The sequence below is a fragment of the Zophobas morio genome, unplaced genomic scaffold (assembly GCF_036711695.1).
Source record: "Zophobas morio isolate AGI-343-1 ecotype UQ-CSIRO unplaced genomic scaffold, CSIRO_AGI_Zmor_V1 ptg000011l, whole genome shotgun sequence".
NCBI lineage: Eukaryota > Metazoa > Arthropoda > Insecta > Coleoptera > Tenebrionidae > Zophobas > Zophobas morio.
Genome location: NW_026972116.1, coordinates 5,387,665 through 5,400,765, shown reverse-complemented (window position 1 = coordinate 5,400,765; position 13,101 = coordinate 5,387,665). Strand labels below are relative to the sequence as shown.

Genomic DNA, 13,101 nt, shown 5'->3' with positions numbered 1-13,101 from the left:
GATACGTGAATTGTGATAATTTGAGTTCATGTTTATCGCTGTTAGATAATTGTTGCTACTATGTAGGAATGCATAAGTTCGGCATTTTTTCGTCCAATCTCTCATTTTTTGTGCGTTTTTACACGTCATTTTTGCTGTTAACTTGGTTCATTCAGTACATACTATATGCTGGTTTTGAGTTCTTTGAGATATAATTAAACTTTCATCATCAGTCAAAAAATACAAAGTTAGTGGTGTCCAGAAGAGAAAATTTAAAATTCAGAGGAAACAAAATCTTAGAGATATTTTAAAGAAAATTAGAGACATTTTTAATTTCCGAGAAACCTAACGTAAAAAAAACGTTTTGAGAGAAAGTTTAAATTAATAATAGGAAGCTCAAACTTAATTTTATTTGGATTTCAAAAAGAACCCAGAAATGTGCTAATTTCTTAATTAATTATTATTAATGGGAAAACAGATAAAGATTCGTTATATTCAATACGACGCAAAATTGTCTTCATATGTAGGTCTTACAGCCTTTGGATGGTGTCCACCTCCATCTCTCTAACTGTCTGGTAAATTGTTCTTTTTAATTGTTCTTCTAAATTGGCTTCCCAGCCGTTGTTGTAAACCTTTCTACTTAGTATTCCCCAAATTTTGTTTTCGATTGTTTGCACTGGGGGCACTATGGGGGGATTACCTTTTCATAGGTACAAAACTTATATTATAGCTTTCTAACCAATCCCTGGACATTCTAGTATAATGGCAACTTGCTAAATTTGGCAAAATATTACATCTTCGTTATTATGGTGTTCCCATATATTGTTATGTATTGACCGCGTCACCTCTAGCACGGCCAATGAATTGTGCTGAAACGCCGGCCGGAGATATAGCCCATCAAACCAAAATTTTATCTTCAAACTTTGCCTTCGACTTAAATTTTACTTGTAATTTCTTCTATATTGTTTGTACAAAATCCATCGTTACCTTCCATCTCTGAATGGGCAAACGTAAAATATTTTTCATCGCCTAGCACAACCACACGATTGTCCAGAAAATGATGAATTCTCAATAGCCGGCAACATCTAAGAATTCTCTCTAACTGCGATGCTGTATGTTTTGAACATTTAGCTCTTTTGCTGTATTTTAAGTTGTTTTTGCCTATTTCTATAGAAAGTGTTATATAGGAACTCTAAACAATCGAGCCAATCTTCTTGTTGATGTTCCAGGCTCTTGTCTTTCTTCTTAATCTTTCTAAACTTATTGTGGTATTGCTACCTCGCAGTCTTTAATTGTTCTGTATATAGTTGCGCGTGTAATATATTTGGTCCAAAATATATTCACTATATTGTTACGAAATACACCCTTACGCCGCCCCAGTACGACGCCTATGGCGGTCGAGAGCCTTCTGGACGTACGCACGGCGCTGATGGGTGAATCATCGCTGTTGACGGCCGAGAGGCGGGCGCATAAAGACAGGTCTGGAGCGTCTCGAAGCGGCGTCCAGGGGAGTCTCGAAGCGGAGTCGCGATGGATGTTCGTGAAGGATCTCGATCAGAGACTATGGGTTTAAATAGAGGCGACCGTAGGTAATGGATTCATTCATCCAGTGAAGACAGTCGAGAGCGCCGGAATAATTTCTGTACATATTCGTTGCAATAGATAGTGTTGTAATTCGACCTGAAGAAATAAATTTTTGAGTTTTACCAACGCCCGATTTATTATTCGTCCGTCAATCGTAACACTGGTGTCAGAAGTGGGATTAATTGTGAAATAAATCGGGATTCGAATTGGGTTGGTGCTACTAGGGGAGACCGGAACAAAGTGAACTTTCGAGAAAATTCTCTCCCGCGGTAAGAGTGGAACAACGGAATTAGACTTTCATCACCTGACATTGGCTTCGAGAATTGACATCTGTCAAGACTCTAGAAGTTTCTAGAAGAAAATTTTATGGCGACTACCACAAGAGCGCAAACAGCCAACATGGAGGAACAACTGACAAAAATGATGAAAATGTTGAGCGAAAATCAAAGAATAATGGAAGAAAGTAGAAAAGAAGATCGAAGAATAATGGAAGAAAATAGAAAAGAAAATCGCAGAATAATGGAAGAAAATCAAAGAATAATGGAAGAAAGTAGAAAAGAAGAGCGAAGAATAATGGAAGAAAATTTAAAAGCTATGCAAACTACACTTTTGAACAGCCGAAGCGAAATCCTCCAAGTTGTGCGAAATGAAGTGGACGAGGTGAGAAATGAAATGGAAAACAAGATCAAGGAGCTCGAAGAAAGGTTGCAAACACCACGACCTACAATTGCGACCCCTGCAGAATTCAGTCCGGTGAGAGTTCAACCCCCTATTTTTGATGGGCAGACGTCGTGGACTACTTATAAGAAGCAATTTGAAGCTGCGGCCTTGTCGAATAGCTGGAATGACCAACAGAAAGCGACCGCTTTGGTAGTAGCACTACGAGGTGAGGCCCTGGAGATTCTACAGACATTATCAGAAGAGAACCAGAGGGACTATACCGCCTTGACGACCGCCCTCGAATTGAGATTTGGAGATGAACACCTCCGGCAGGTTTTCGTAGCGCAGCTTAAATCTAGAATTCAGAAGAGTAGTGAATCTCTTCAGGAGTTTGCGGCTGATGTGAAACGTTTGGTACACCTCGCCTACCCTGAAGGTCCGCAAGACTTTCAAGACAGACTGGCAGCAGAAACTTTCGTAAACGGCGTAAGATATAGTGAGGTAAGAAGAGTCCTGCAAATCTCCGGGTTCAAGAAACCATCCGAGGCACTGATTCGAGCGTTAGAAGTGGACGCCGCATACAACAGCTCACCTCGTTCCAACGTTAAGATACGAGGCATTGGGGTTGAGGGCGAAGTAAACCCTATTCAAGAGAGTCTCGACAAAATGAGCGAAAACTTTGAGAAATTCGCCCGCGAAATAATTGCCGAAATCAAGACGGGCAGTTCTAGACAACATGGAGGGCGCCTAGAATGTTACAGGTGTGGGCGTCAAGGGCATATTAGGAGGGATTGCCGTGTTAGATCGCCAGCGCCGATGAGGAGATCGCAGCCGCGACCTCCTCTACATCAGGAGCAGGAAAACTAAAGGCAGTCGGTACCTCGGGGCGCGTACTGGCTGCTAAAAGAGAAGCCCCAACAACTGTAATGGTTAGAAGTATCGCGGGGAGCGTCGATAGTCCGACAATCAGCGGAAAAATCAATGGACGGGAATCGAAGATCATCATCGACACAGGAGCCGAAGTGTCCCTTGCACGCAGATCCAGGTTACAAAATTGTCAGATTAAATCAGTATGTGCCGCCACGAATGTGAAGACGGTCACGGGAGAAACAACACCGGTTCTGGGTACAGCGGTGGTGAATGTAGAGCTCGGTCGACTCCGAATAAGGCATGAAGTTCTGGTGGCGGAAATCGCTGACGATTTCATTCTGGGAATGGACCTAATCAGCCGGTATGGTTTAATGATCGATCCAGAACAGAAAATTCTGCGTTTTGGAGCCGAAGAATTTGTGCTGGGACGTCCGAATGTGGAAGCTGCAACGGTCAGACTAGTGGTCTGTCAGACAACGAAGGTAGATGGTAATGCAGAAGTCATCGTTCCCGCCAGAGTAGAGACAAACCCCGGATACAGTTTGGGGATGGTGCAGCCGGCAAGTGACTCGACCCACAAGCTCCTGATCGCGAGCACCCTAGTCAAAACCGACCGTGACATACCCATACGTGTGGCAAACGTGTTTCCCAATGCAGTCAATATTAGAAAAGGGGAGATTATTGGAATGTGTGAGCCAGTCGCCCGAGTGTTGAACTGCGAGGAAGAAGACGTTGAGAATGAGTCTAAGGACGGGGATACCAAAGGCTTGGAGGTCAACTGGGACCAGCTCTCTGCTCGTGAGAGAAAACTGGCCAAAGGACTCATTCGTAGGCACCGTAATGTCTTCGCCTCAGAGGAGGAACCATTCGGGAAGACCAACATCGTAGAACACCGAATAAACACTGGTGACACGCAACCGATCCGTCAGGCTCCTCGAAGACTACCCCTAGCCAAACAAGAAGAAGCTACAAGACTCGTGGACAACATGTTGAGAGATGGGGTAATCGAAGAATCCAACAGCGCGTGGTCATCTCCAGTAGTCTTGGTCACCAAGAAGGACGGGACTACCCGATTTTGCGTCGATTACAGGAAACTGAACGACGTGACGAAGAAAGACAGTTACCCCCTTCCTCGAATAGACGATACCTTGACGACCCTATCCGGCTCGGCGTGGTTTTCGACCTTGGACTTGAAGAGTGGCTACTGGCAAGTAGGCTTGCACCCGGACGACAAAGAAAAGACTGCGTTCTCCACCGGAAGTGGCCTCTATCACTTCACCGTTATGCCCTTCGGATTATGTAATGCGCCAGCAACATTCGAGCGGCTGATGGAGATGGTGCTGAAAGGATTGACATGGAAGACCTGTCTGGTATACCTCGACGACGTCATGATTATGGGCAAAACGTTTGACGACCATCTGAAGAATCTCGAGGAGGTGCTAGAACGAATGGAGAAGGCTCGTTTGAAACTAAATCCCAAGAAATGCTCGCTCTTCCAGAAAAGAGTCGAATTCCTGGGCCATATCGTGTCAGAGAAAGGAATAGAAACCAACCCGACGAAAGTTCTTGCTATCCGGGATTGGCCCATACCAAGAGACAAGCATGAACTACGAAGCTTCTTGGGACTCTGCACATATTACCGACGATTTGTAGAAGGGTATGCTGACATCGCAGCACCGTTACACCAACTGACGGAGCAGAAGGCGACTTTCAAGTGGAGCAGTACCTGTGAGATGGCCTTTAAGAGACTGAAGACAACTTTGTGCACCAGCCCCATTTTGGCTTACCCCAGGGACAAAGGAATGTTCGTCCTCGATACCGATGCGAGTAACTCGGGAGTTGGGGCCGTATTGTCGCAGATACAAGATGGGGAGGAAAGGGTTATCGAATATTTTAGTAAATTACATTCCAAACCAGAGAGAAATTACTGTGCCACAAGGAAGGAACTACTAGCCATTGTCAAAGCCGTCAACCACTTCCACAAGTATCTATACGGACAGGAGTTTCTGATCAGGACCGACCACGCTGCCCTCTCGTGGCTACTGCAGATAAAGAATCCCGAGGGCCAAGTAGCGCGTTGGCTGGAACGACTACAGCAGTACCACTTTAGGATCAAACACCGAGCGGGTCGACTTCACAACAACGCTGACGCTTTGTCAAGACGTCCGTGTGGAGAGTGCAAGCACTGCGACAGGATCGACGCGGAAGAAGGGAACCTGCCCGTTCGTCGGACGATTTTTGAGCAAGATGAAGAATGGACAACGGCGCGGTTAAAGCGTGAACAAGAAGCAGATGAAGATGAAGATCGTTCATCTCGATCGACTAAAACAGTACGAAGGAAACAACGAAGACGCTTCCGATCGGGACGATCGGATTTGAAGAGGGGGGCAGTGTTACGAAATACACCCTTACGCCGCCCCAGTACGACGCCTATGGCGGTCGAGAGCCTTCTGGACGTACGCACGGCGCTGTTGGGTGAATCATCGCTGTTGACGGCCGAGAGGCGGGCGCATAAAGACAGGTCTGGAGCGTCTCGAAGCGGCGTCCAGGGGAGTCTCGAAGCGGAGTCGCGATGGATGTTCGTGAAGGATCTCGATCAGAGACTATGGGTTTAAATAGAGGCGACCGTAGGTAATGGATTCATTCATCCAGTGAAGACAGTCGAGAGCGCCGGAATAATTTCTGTACATATTCGTTGCAATAGATAGTGTTGTAATTCGACCTGAAGAAATAAATTTTTGAGTTTTACCAACGCCCGATTTATTATTCGTCCGTCAATCGTAACAATATTAACTGGCATATGGCTCTTTGCAACTCTATTTTGTATGACATTGTTTAAGCGTTAGTTGACATAAATCTATGACATAAATTGTATAAAATGGGAAATAAGAAAGGTGTTTGGTTACGCTGTTGCAAATGTAACTTGATTCGATTGCATTTTAAGTTAAAAAAAAGATAGGAGTATATGTAAATTTTTCTCAAAACTCTTTTACGTACTAGCGGTGAAAGTGACATAGAATTGGAACATCTTAGTAAAAGTAAAGACGACTACAGTTAAGACTAATCTAGTTGAGTGCATGTATTTAGAGAAATTTTAGTTGTATTGATAAATTAAATTCTTAGATGGAAATATAATAACGATATAGATATGAAAATGCAAGAAAAAAAATATAGAATTTGAAAATATACATGATTTTAATCTTTGCAATGGCACTACATACCTTATTTATAAACTGTTGACACATGATGTACAAATTAACAAAAAAAAGAAGACAAATAAACGCAAAATTTAAATTAATTTAACAAAATAACAGAAACAGACCAATTAGGATATTTTCTTAATTAAAATAATAAAGGAGGCTGTTGTTGTAAACAGTGTTTTTCATCATTTGATTATAAGTTTGGCAGTTAATAAACGTTTTCACGCGAAAATAATGTCGTTAACTCTTACATACGTCTCCCAAATTGTCGCTCTGTTTCTGTTATTTTGTTAAATTAAATTTAATTCTGCCTGTATTTGTCTTCTATTTTGTTGCTAATTTATACATCATGTGTCAACAGTGAATGGTTCTTTAATAAAATAACGATCACTAGGTAGTTAAATTAACAATTTTTAAAGTTTTGTTTTGCGAAATTTTACAGCGTGGTAGGTTTTTTGCCGGTCAGTGTATACGCATTAAAATACAGTTATAAAAGGTAACAAAACAATATTTTTCATAATTAACAATGCATATTAAGATCATTAGGTGATTAATTATTGTAGGAATTAGCTCGGTTTGCGCAAAGGTGGAGATAACACAACGACCGTAGCAACGAATCTTAACCAATTAAAAACTCAAGTAAATTTGCTGCTGCTACTTTTATATGCTTTCTTATGAAATTATTTTTGTTTTATGCCTAGTATCCCGCAAACGCTTTCGAGCACGCCACTGGAACAACCAGTTTCTCGGAGGACCTGGAAGAACCATTTATGACCCTAGTAGAAAACGCGGTACCAGGCATTTTTTCAAACAATCTGCCCTCCTCTCATTCTAGACATAATGTACTGTCTCTTTATATGTGTCTGAAATTTTTCTGCTACTTGTACTTTAAATGAATTTCAACTATCAATCATTTTTTTAAGTTGCTTCAAGGTGACTAAAATTTGACATGATAATTTTTTGTGGAAAGAACTCAGCAAGTGGTAACTTTCGACTCAATTGGAGTATTTTTAAGCTCCCGTATGAAAGATTGCTTTGAGGTACTTGTTAAGAGCAGCTTAAAAAAGGCTGTTTTTTTGCATTATCACTTCTCGTATAGATAAAAACTAAACACCAAGTTTCGATTTGGTAATAATATTTTTAAGGCCCAGTCTTCAACGTTGTTTTGGGGGTAGATTTTAACGGTTTCTCCAAACGGGTTGAAATTTTGCATCAACAATCTTCGTATTGAGAAATAAGCAAATCTCGAGTTTTGATTTGATTGAAGTATTTTTTACCCCCAGTCTGTAAGTCTGTCTGGGGGTAGTTTTTAAGGGTCTTTGCCAACGGGTTAAATTTTTGTGCCAATAATCTTCGTATTGAGAAATAAGCAAATGTCGAGTTTTGACTTGATTGGAGTATTTTTAATCCCCAGCCTGCAAGGTTGTTTTGGAGGTGACTTTTGAGGGTTTCTTCAAATAGGCTGAGATTTCGTATCGATAATCCCCATATTGATAAACTAGCAAATATAAAATTTTGACTTGATTGAAGTATTTTTAAGCCCCAGTCTGCAAGGTTGTTGTGGGGGTAGTTTTCAACGATTTCTCCGAACGGGTTGAAATTTTGTATCAACAATCTTTGTATTGAGAAATTAAGAAATATCGAGTTCTGACTTGATGGGAGCATTTTTAACCCCCAGTCTGCAAGGTTGTTTTGGGGGTGATTTTTAAGGGTTTCTCCGAACGGCTTGAAATTTTGTATCAACAATCTTTGTATTGAGAAATTAAGAAATATCGAGTTCTGACTTGATGGGAGCATTTTTAACCCCCAGTCTGCAAGGTTGTTTTGGGGGTGATTTTTAAGGGTTTCTCCGAACGGCTTGAAATTTTGTATCAACAATCTTTGTATTGAGAAATAAGCGACTGTCGAGTTTTGCTTTGATTGAAGCATTTTTAATCCCCAGTCTGCAAGGTTGTTTTGGGGGTGATTTTTGAGGGTTTTTTTCGAATAGGCTGAAATTTTGTATCTATAATCCTCATATTGAGAAACAAGCGAATATCAAATTTTGACTTGATTGGAGCATTTTTAACGCCCAGTCTGCAAGGTTGTTTTGGGGGTGATTTTTGCGGGTTTCTTCGAATAGGCTGAAATTTTTGTACCGATAATCCTCGTATTGAAAAACTAGCGATTGTCAAATTTCGACGTGATTAGAGTATTTTTTAAGCCCCAGTCTGCAAGCTTGTTGTGGGGGTAGTTTTTAACGATTTTTCCGAACGGGTTGAAATTTTGTATCAACAATCTTCGTATTGAGAAATAAGCAAATATCGAGTTTTAATTAGATTGGAGCATTTTTAACCCCCAGTCTGCAAGGTTGTTTTAGAGGTGATTTTTGAGGGTTTCTCCGAATGGGCTGAAATTTTGCATCAATAATCCTCGTATTAAAAAACTAGGGATTGTCAAAATTTAACTTGATCAGAGTATTTTTAAGCTCCAGTCTGCAAGGTTGTTTTGGGGATAGTTTTTAACGGTTTCTCCGAACGGGTTGAAATTTTGTATCAATAATCTTTGTATTGAGAAATAAGCAAATATCGAGTTTTGATTTGATTGAAGCATTTTTTACCCCCAGTTTGCAAGGTTGTTTTGGGGGTTATTTTTGAGGGTTTCTCCGAATGGGGTGAAATTTTGCATCAATAATCCTCGTATTGAAAAACTAGCGAATGTCAAATTTTGAATTGATTAGAGTATTTTTAAGCCCTAGTCTGCAAGGTTGTTTTAGGGGTAGTTTTTAACGGTTTCTCCGAACGGGTTGAAATTTTCTATTAACAATTTTCGTATTGAGAAATAAGCAAATATCGAGTTTTAACTTGATTGGAGCATTTTTAACCCCTAGTCTGCAAGGTTGTTTTGGGGGTGATTTTTGAGGGTTTCTCCGAATGGGCTGAAATTTTGCATCAATAATTCTCGTATTGAAAAACTAGCGAATGTCAAAATTTAACTTGATTGGAGTATTTTTAACCCCCAGTCTGCAAGGTTGTTTTGGGGGTGGTTTTTAAGGGTTTCTCCGAACGGGTTGAAATTTTGTACCAACAATCTTCGTATTGAGAAATAAGCAAATGTTGAGTTTCAACTTGATTGGAGCATTTTTAACCCCCAGTCTGCAAGATAAACTGTGGTCTGCAAATTAGACAGGCCCTATTATATCTGTACAAGTTTGGAATCGATATGGCCAGTTGTTTAGAATATGCAAATATGCTTTTGTTCGTATTTACAATTATTACGAAACAGGTTATCAAATAATCTATTTTCACATGGCGAGACTTTCAAGCGGCCGAAGAATTAAAAACCATAAATTTTCATTGAAGAAACAAACTCTTCCAAGAAAATTACCAAATCTTTTAGTTTACGCACTATTGGACGAGCACTCCTTAAAACGGTCAGTATACCTAATCGCATTATTCCATTGATACCTACCTACCGAAAACGTTTCCAGATGAGCCTAACACAAATTTGCGGATATTTCTCATCAACCAGATATTATTTCATTTAGAAGTTTCTGGTAAATAAATGGGATTATTGTAATGAACATATAAAACAAATAAATTGTGATTATTATTTGTTGTTTTAACCCATTAGACGCTTATAGGCTTATAAGCATACTTTTCTTGAAAAATCGGTAATAAATTCAGTGAAACATCTTTGTGCCTTAATTCCTATTGGTAAACTGGGATTTTGAATAGAGGTCGCAGGAAAATTTTGTATGGTTTTATGGTTTATTTACATAATTTTCTTATTTACAATGAATGTTTTTGATATATAATACAAGTTCTTGATATTATTTATTTTAATTACATTTAATAAACCATAAAACCACAAAAATCTTTTTTTAACACAAATTATATTTCAATAAATTTTCAGTAGCGAATTATTATCGATACACTTAATTGTATTTACCGTCGTCTTCGTTGATTCACTATTAAAGTCTCTCCAATTGGTTACAATCGTCCGACTTGTCAAAAGGGAAAATATCAAAAGATGTCACCCCCTTCAGGAGTTACAGGAACCTGTAATTAATCCGTTTTGTCGCGCGCCAAAACAGTTTGTGCTTGAATTGATATTATCAAAATGTCCAAAAAATATTGCTCTGTGCCTGCTTGTGGGGTAATCAAGGATCCTAGAGACCACAAAATAATGCAGATTCCCTTCAAACACTGTGAACAAAAGGTTGTGGTGCAAAAAGGTTTTTAATGCTACAAGTAGGTACCCCAACATGAATCTTTTACCTAAGGGAATGTATAGCCATTAAAACCATTTCAGGTGATAATATTGCCAATAATTTATACATTTGTGGTAAACACTTTGAGAGAAGTTGTTATTACACAAATAAAAGACTTAAACCCGGCTCTGTTCCTACTTTGTTCCTCCATGGTTCCAAGTCACCGCTACCTGTTCCTACTTCTTCAAGCTCCCCAGCAAGTACTAAACGTGATCCAGAATGCAGCTTCATAATTCCTGAGACACATTCCGATAACAATGTAAACACCTCAAAGAAAAACTTTCCTACTGCATATCCCTTTGCAGACCATCCACACCCATGGCGTTGTGACTTTGGCACCGGTACCGAAATTTTGTCTCTTTTTCAAGTAAAAACTGAAATACATGACGTCAAATTGTGTCAAAAAGTCAGACCACGACAGACATTTAGCCGACATTACAGATTCCTTTCCCTCCCGACGTATGCTCCCTCACATGTCACATTTAAGGGATTGGAGAGACTTTAATAGTGAATCAACGAAGACGACGGTATTTACATCATAAAATTTATTTATTTTACTTCATACTATGTCAAGTTTGACGTTTTACTGGATCGAACTATTCCGATAAAATTGAGCCAAAAACACGGAGGTAGAAGAGACACTCTTCTACCTCCGTGGCCAAAAAGGACAAGTCTTCCATTTCCGGAAGCGGCCACTGACCCTTTTGGGTCTCTTTTGCTTTACCTATTATTGTAAAAACAAATGTAAATTTAGTACTTCTGTAACCGTCCTGTATTAAACATCGAAACCGAACGCTATCTATTATCTCGCACGCAAGAAAACAAAGGTCCTTGGAGCAATATCAAAGTACAATTCGGTATCACATTGTCGTATCAACCAGATTACAAAAAATACTGGTAGGACGAGCCGAGTTGCACAAACATTGGTCCTTCGAGACGGATTGCACAAAACATTCGTCCATCGAGTCGGATTATACAAAACAATAAGTCCTGTAAAGTGTTATAAGTACTATTATGTGTTTAAACATATGATGCTGATTTGCACGAATAAACAAATTAAAACATTTACCAAAGAGCGGTTGCTAACGATGTCAGAAAAAGTGACTCGATTTGGATTTTTTCTCAAAATAATAATAATATTATCGAATAAAAAAGTATGTTGACAGTATGAAATAAAATACATAACAACATACGTCCGGTAACTCTTTTCGCAGTACTCGTTTCGAAATTAAAGACTCGGCTACCTACTCGTCCTGAAACATATCACTCGTACTGTAAAATTTGAGCTACCGGACCGGACCGTATTTAGAATAACTTTAATTACCATTTATGTTTTCATCAACACTAACAAGTATTTAAAATAACAAGTAATAATTTGTTTGTATTGTTTATTCATTATAATAATTCCATTTATTCACCAGAAACTTTTAAACGAAATAAAATCTAATCGACTAGAAATAACGGCAAAGTTGTGCTAGGCTCATCTGGCAACGTTGCAAATTATATAAATGGTTACTATGAGATTTTTACACATTGTTTTCGTCGCCCTCTGTCGAGTGGTAGCTTTATTAAATGTATTGTTGCTGTGATTTGGGTTATCTACGCGCGCGATTGGTGTCCAAGCTTTTCGCCGGCGTTTGACGGCCGACTGTTGGTGCGCCATCTCTTGTTCGTCGGCCGTTGGCCTGTTCGCTCCAAACAATAGCATGGGTCTATCTATCAATGTACAGGGTTAGTCACGAGAGAATTAGCCAAATACACTGACGTCATCCGAGGTCATCAAGATGGCAGCGTTTGACAACTAGCCGGTTTTCTCATAAGAGTCAATGCTAATATTTTCGGAATTCATTTAAATTTGAGAGTGTGTCAACTGTGTTTTTATAGTTTGGTAAGTTTGTTACAGTTTCTAGACTGTGTAGATATCTGTAAAACGCACCATAACGTTTGAATATGCTTAAAAAATAATGTTTTCCAATGTGATGTACAGGTTAACTTCGCTGCATTTTATATTATTTGTTTTGTAAATTAATTCTGTGTTAATGTACATCAATGTTTTTTAAATACACTAGCATCTTAATATTATAATATTTTGTATTTTAGGAGAAAATGCCTAAATTTGGGCTGTTGTGGGTTGCGCGAATCGAAGCACCAGAAATGCGGACAAATTTTATTTTCCTTTCCCAGCAATTAGCAACAATAAAGGTAAATATATACAGGATGGTGAAAAAAGGCGGAAGCTTTGGTTAAAAGCCTTGAAACGAGTGGATTTAACGAAGCCAAAGTAAAATATTCCTATGTTTGTTCGGATCATTTTATTTTAGGTACAGTAACTACCTATTAGATTTACAGTTTCTAACAAATTACTACATTGGTGCTCTTTTAGGTAAACCTACAGATTTGTCCGATGTGGACCATCCTGATTATGTTCCATCACAAAATTTAGGATATCAAAATAAATCCACTCATAATACTTGCAATGTTGAAAGACACAGTTGTTTAAAAAAGAGAAAACTGAATAAATGTCTCTAGACTTTTGAAGGCACGAGTTTTATTGTG

The 13,101-nt window shown here is 39.3% G+C and overlaps 1 long non-coding RNA gene across 1 annotated transcript in view; it reads left to right on the top strand.

The window, feature by feature from the left end:
- Nucleotides 1–13,096, top strand: part of LOC135127430 (uncharacterized) — a 108,559-nt gene extending 95,463 nt beyond the window's left edge. Inside the window, exons 2-3 of the long non-coding RNA XR_010280228.1 lie at nt 12,289–12,433; nt 12,646–13,096. This is a non-coding gene — a long non-coding RNA (uncharacterized LOC135127430). The remainder of the gene's footprint in view (nt 1–12,288; nt 12,434–12,645) is intronic.
- Nucleotides 13,097–13,101: the final 5 nt, after the last annotated feature.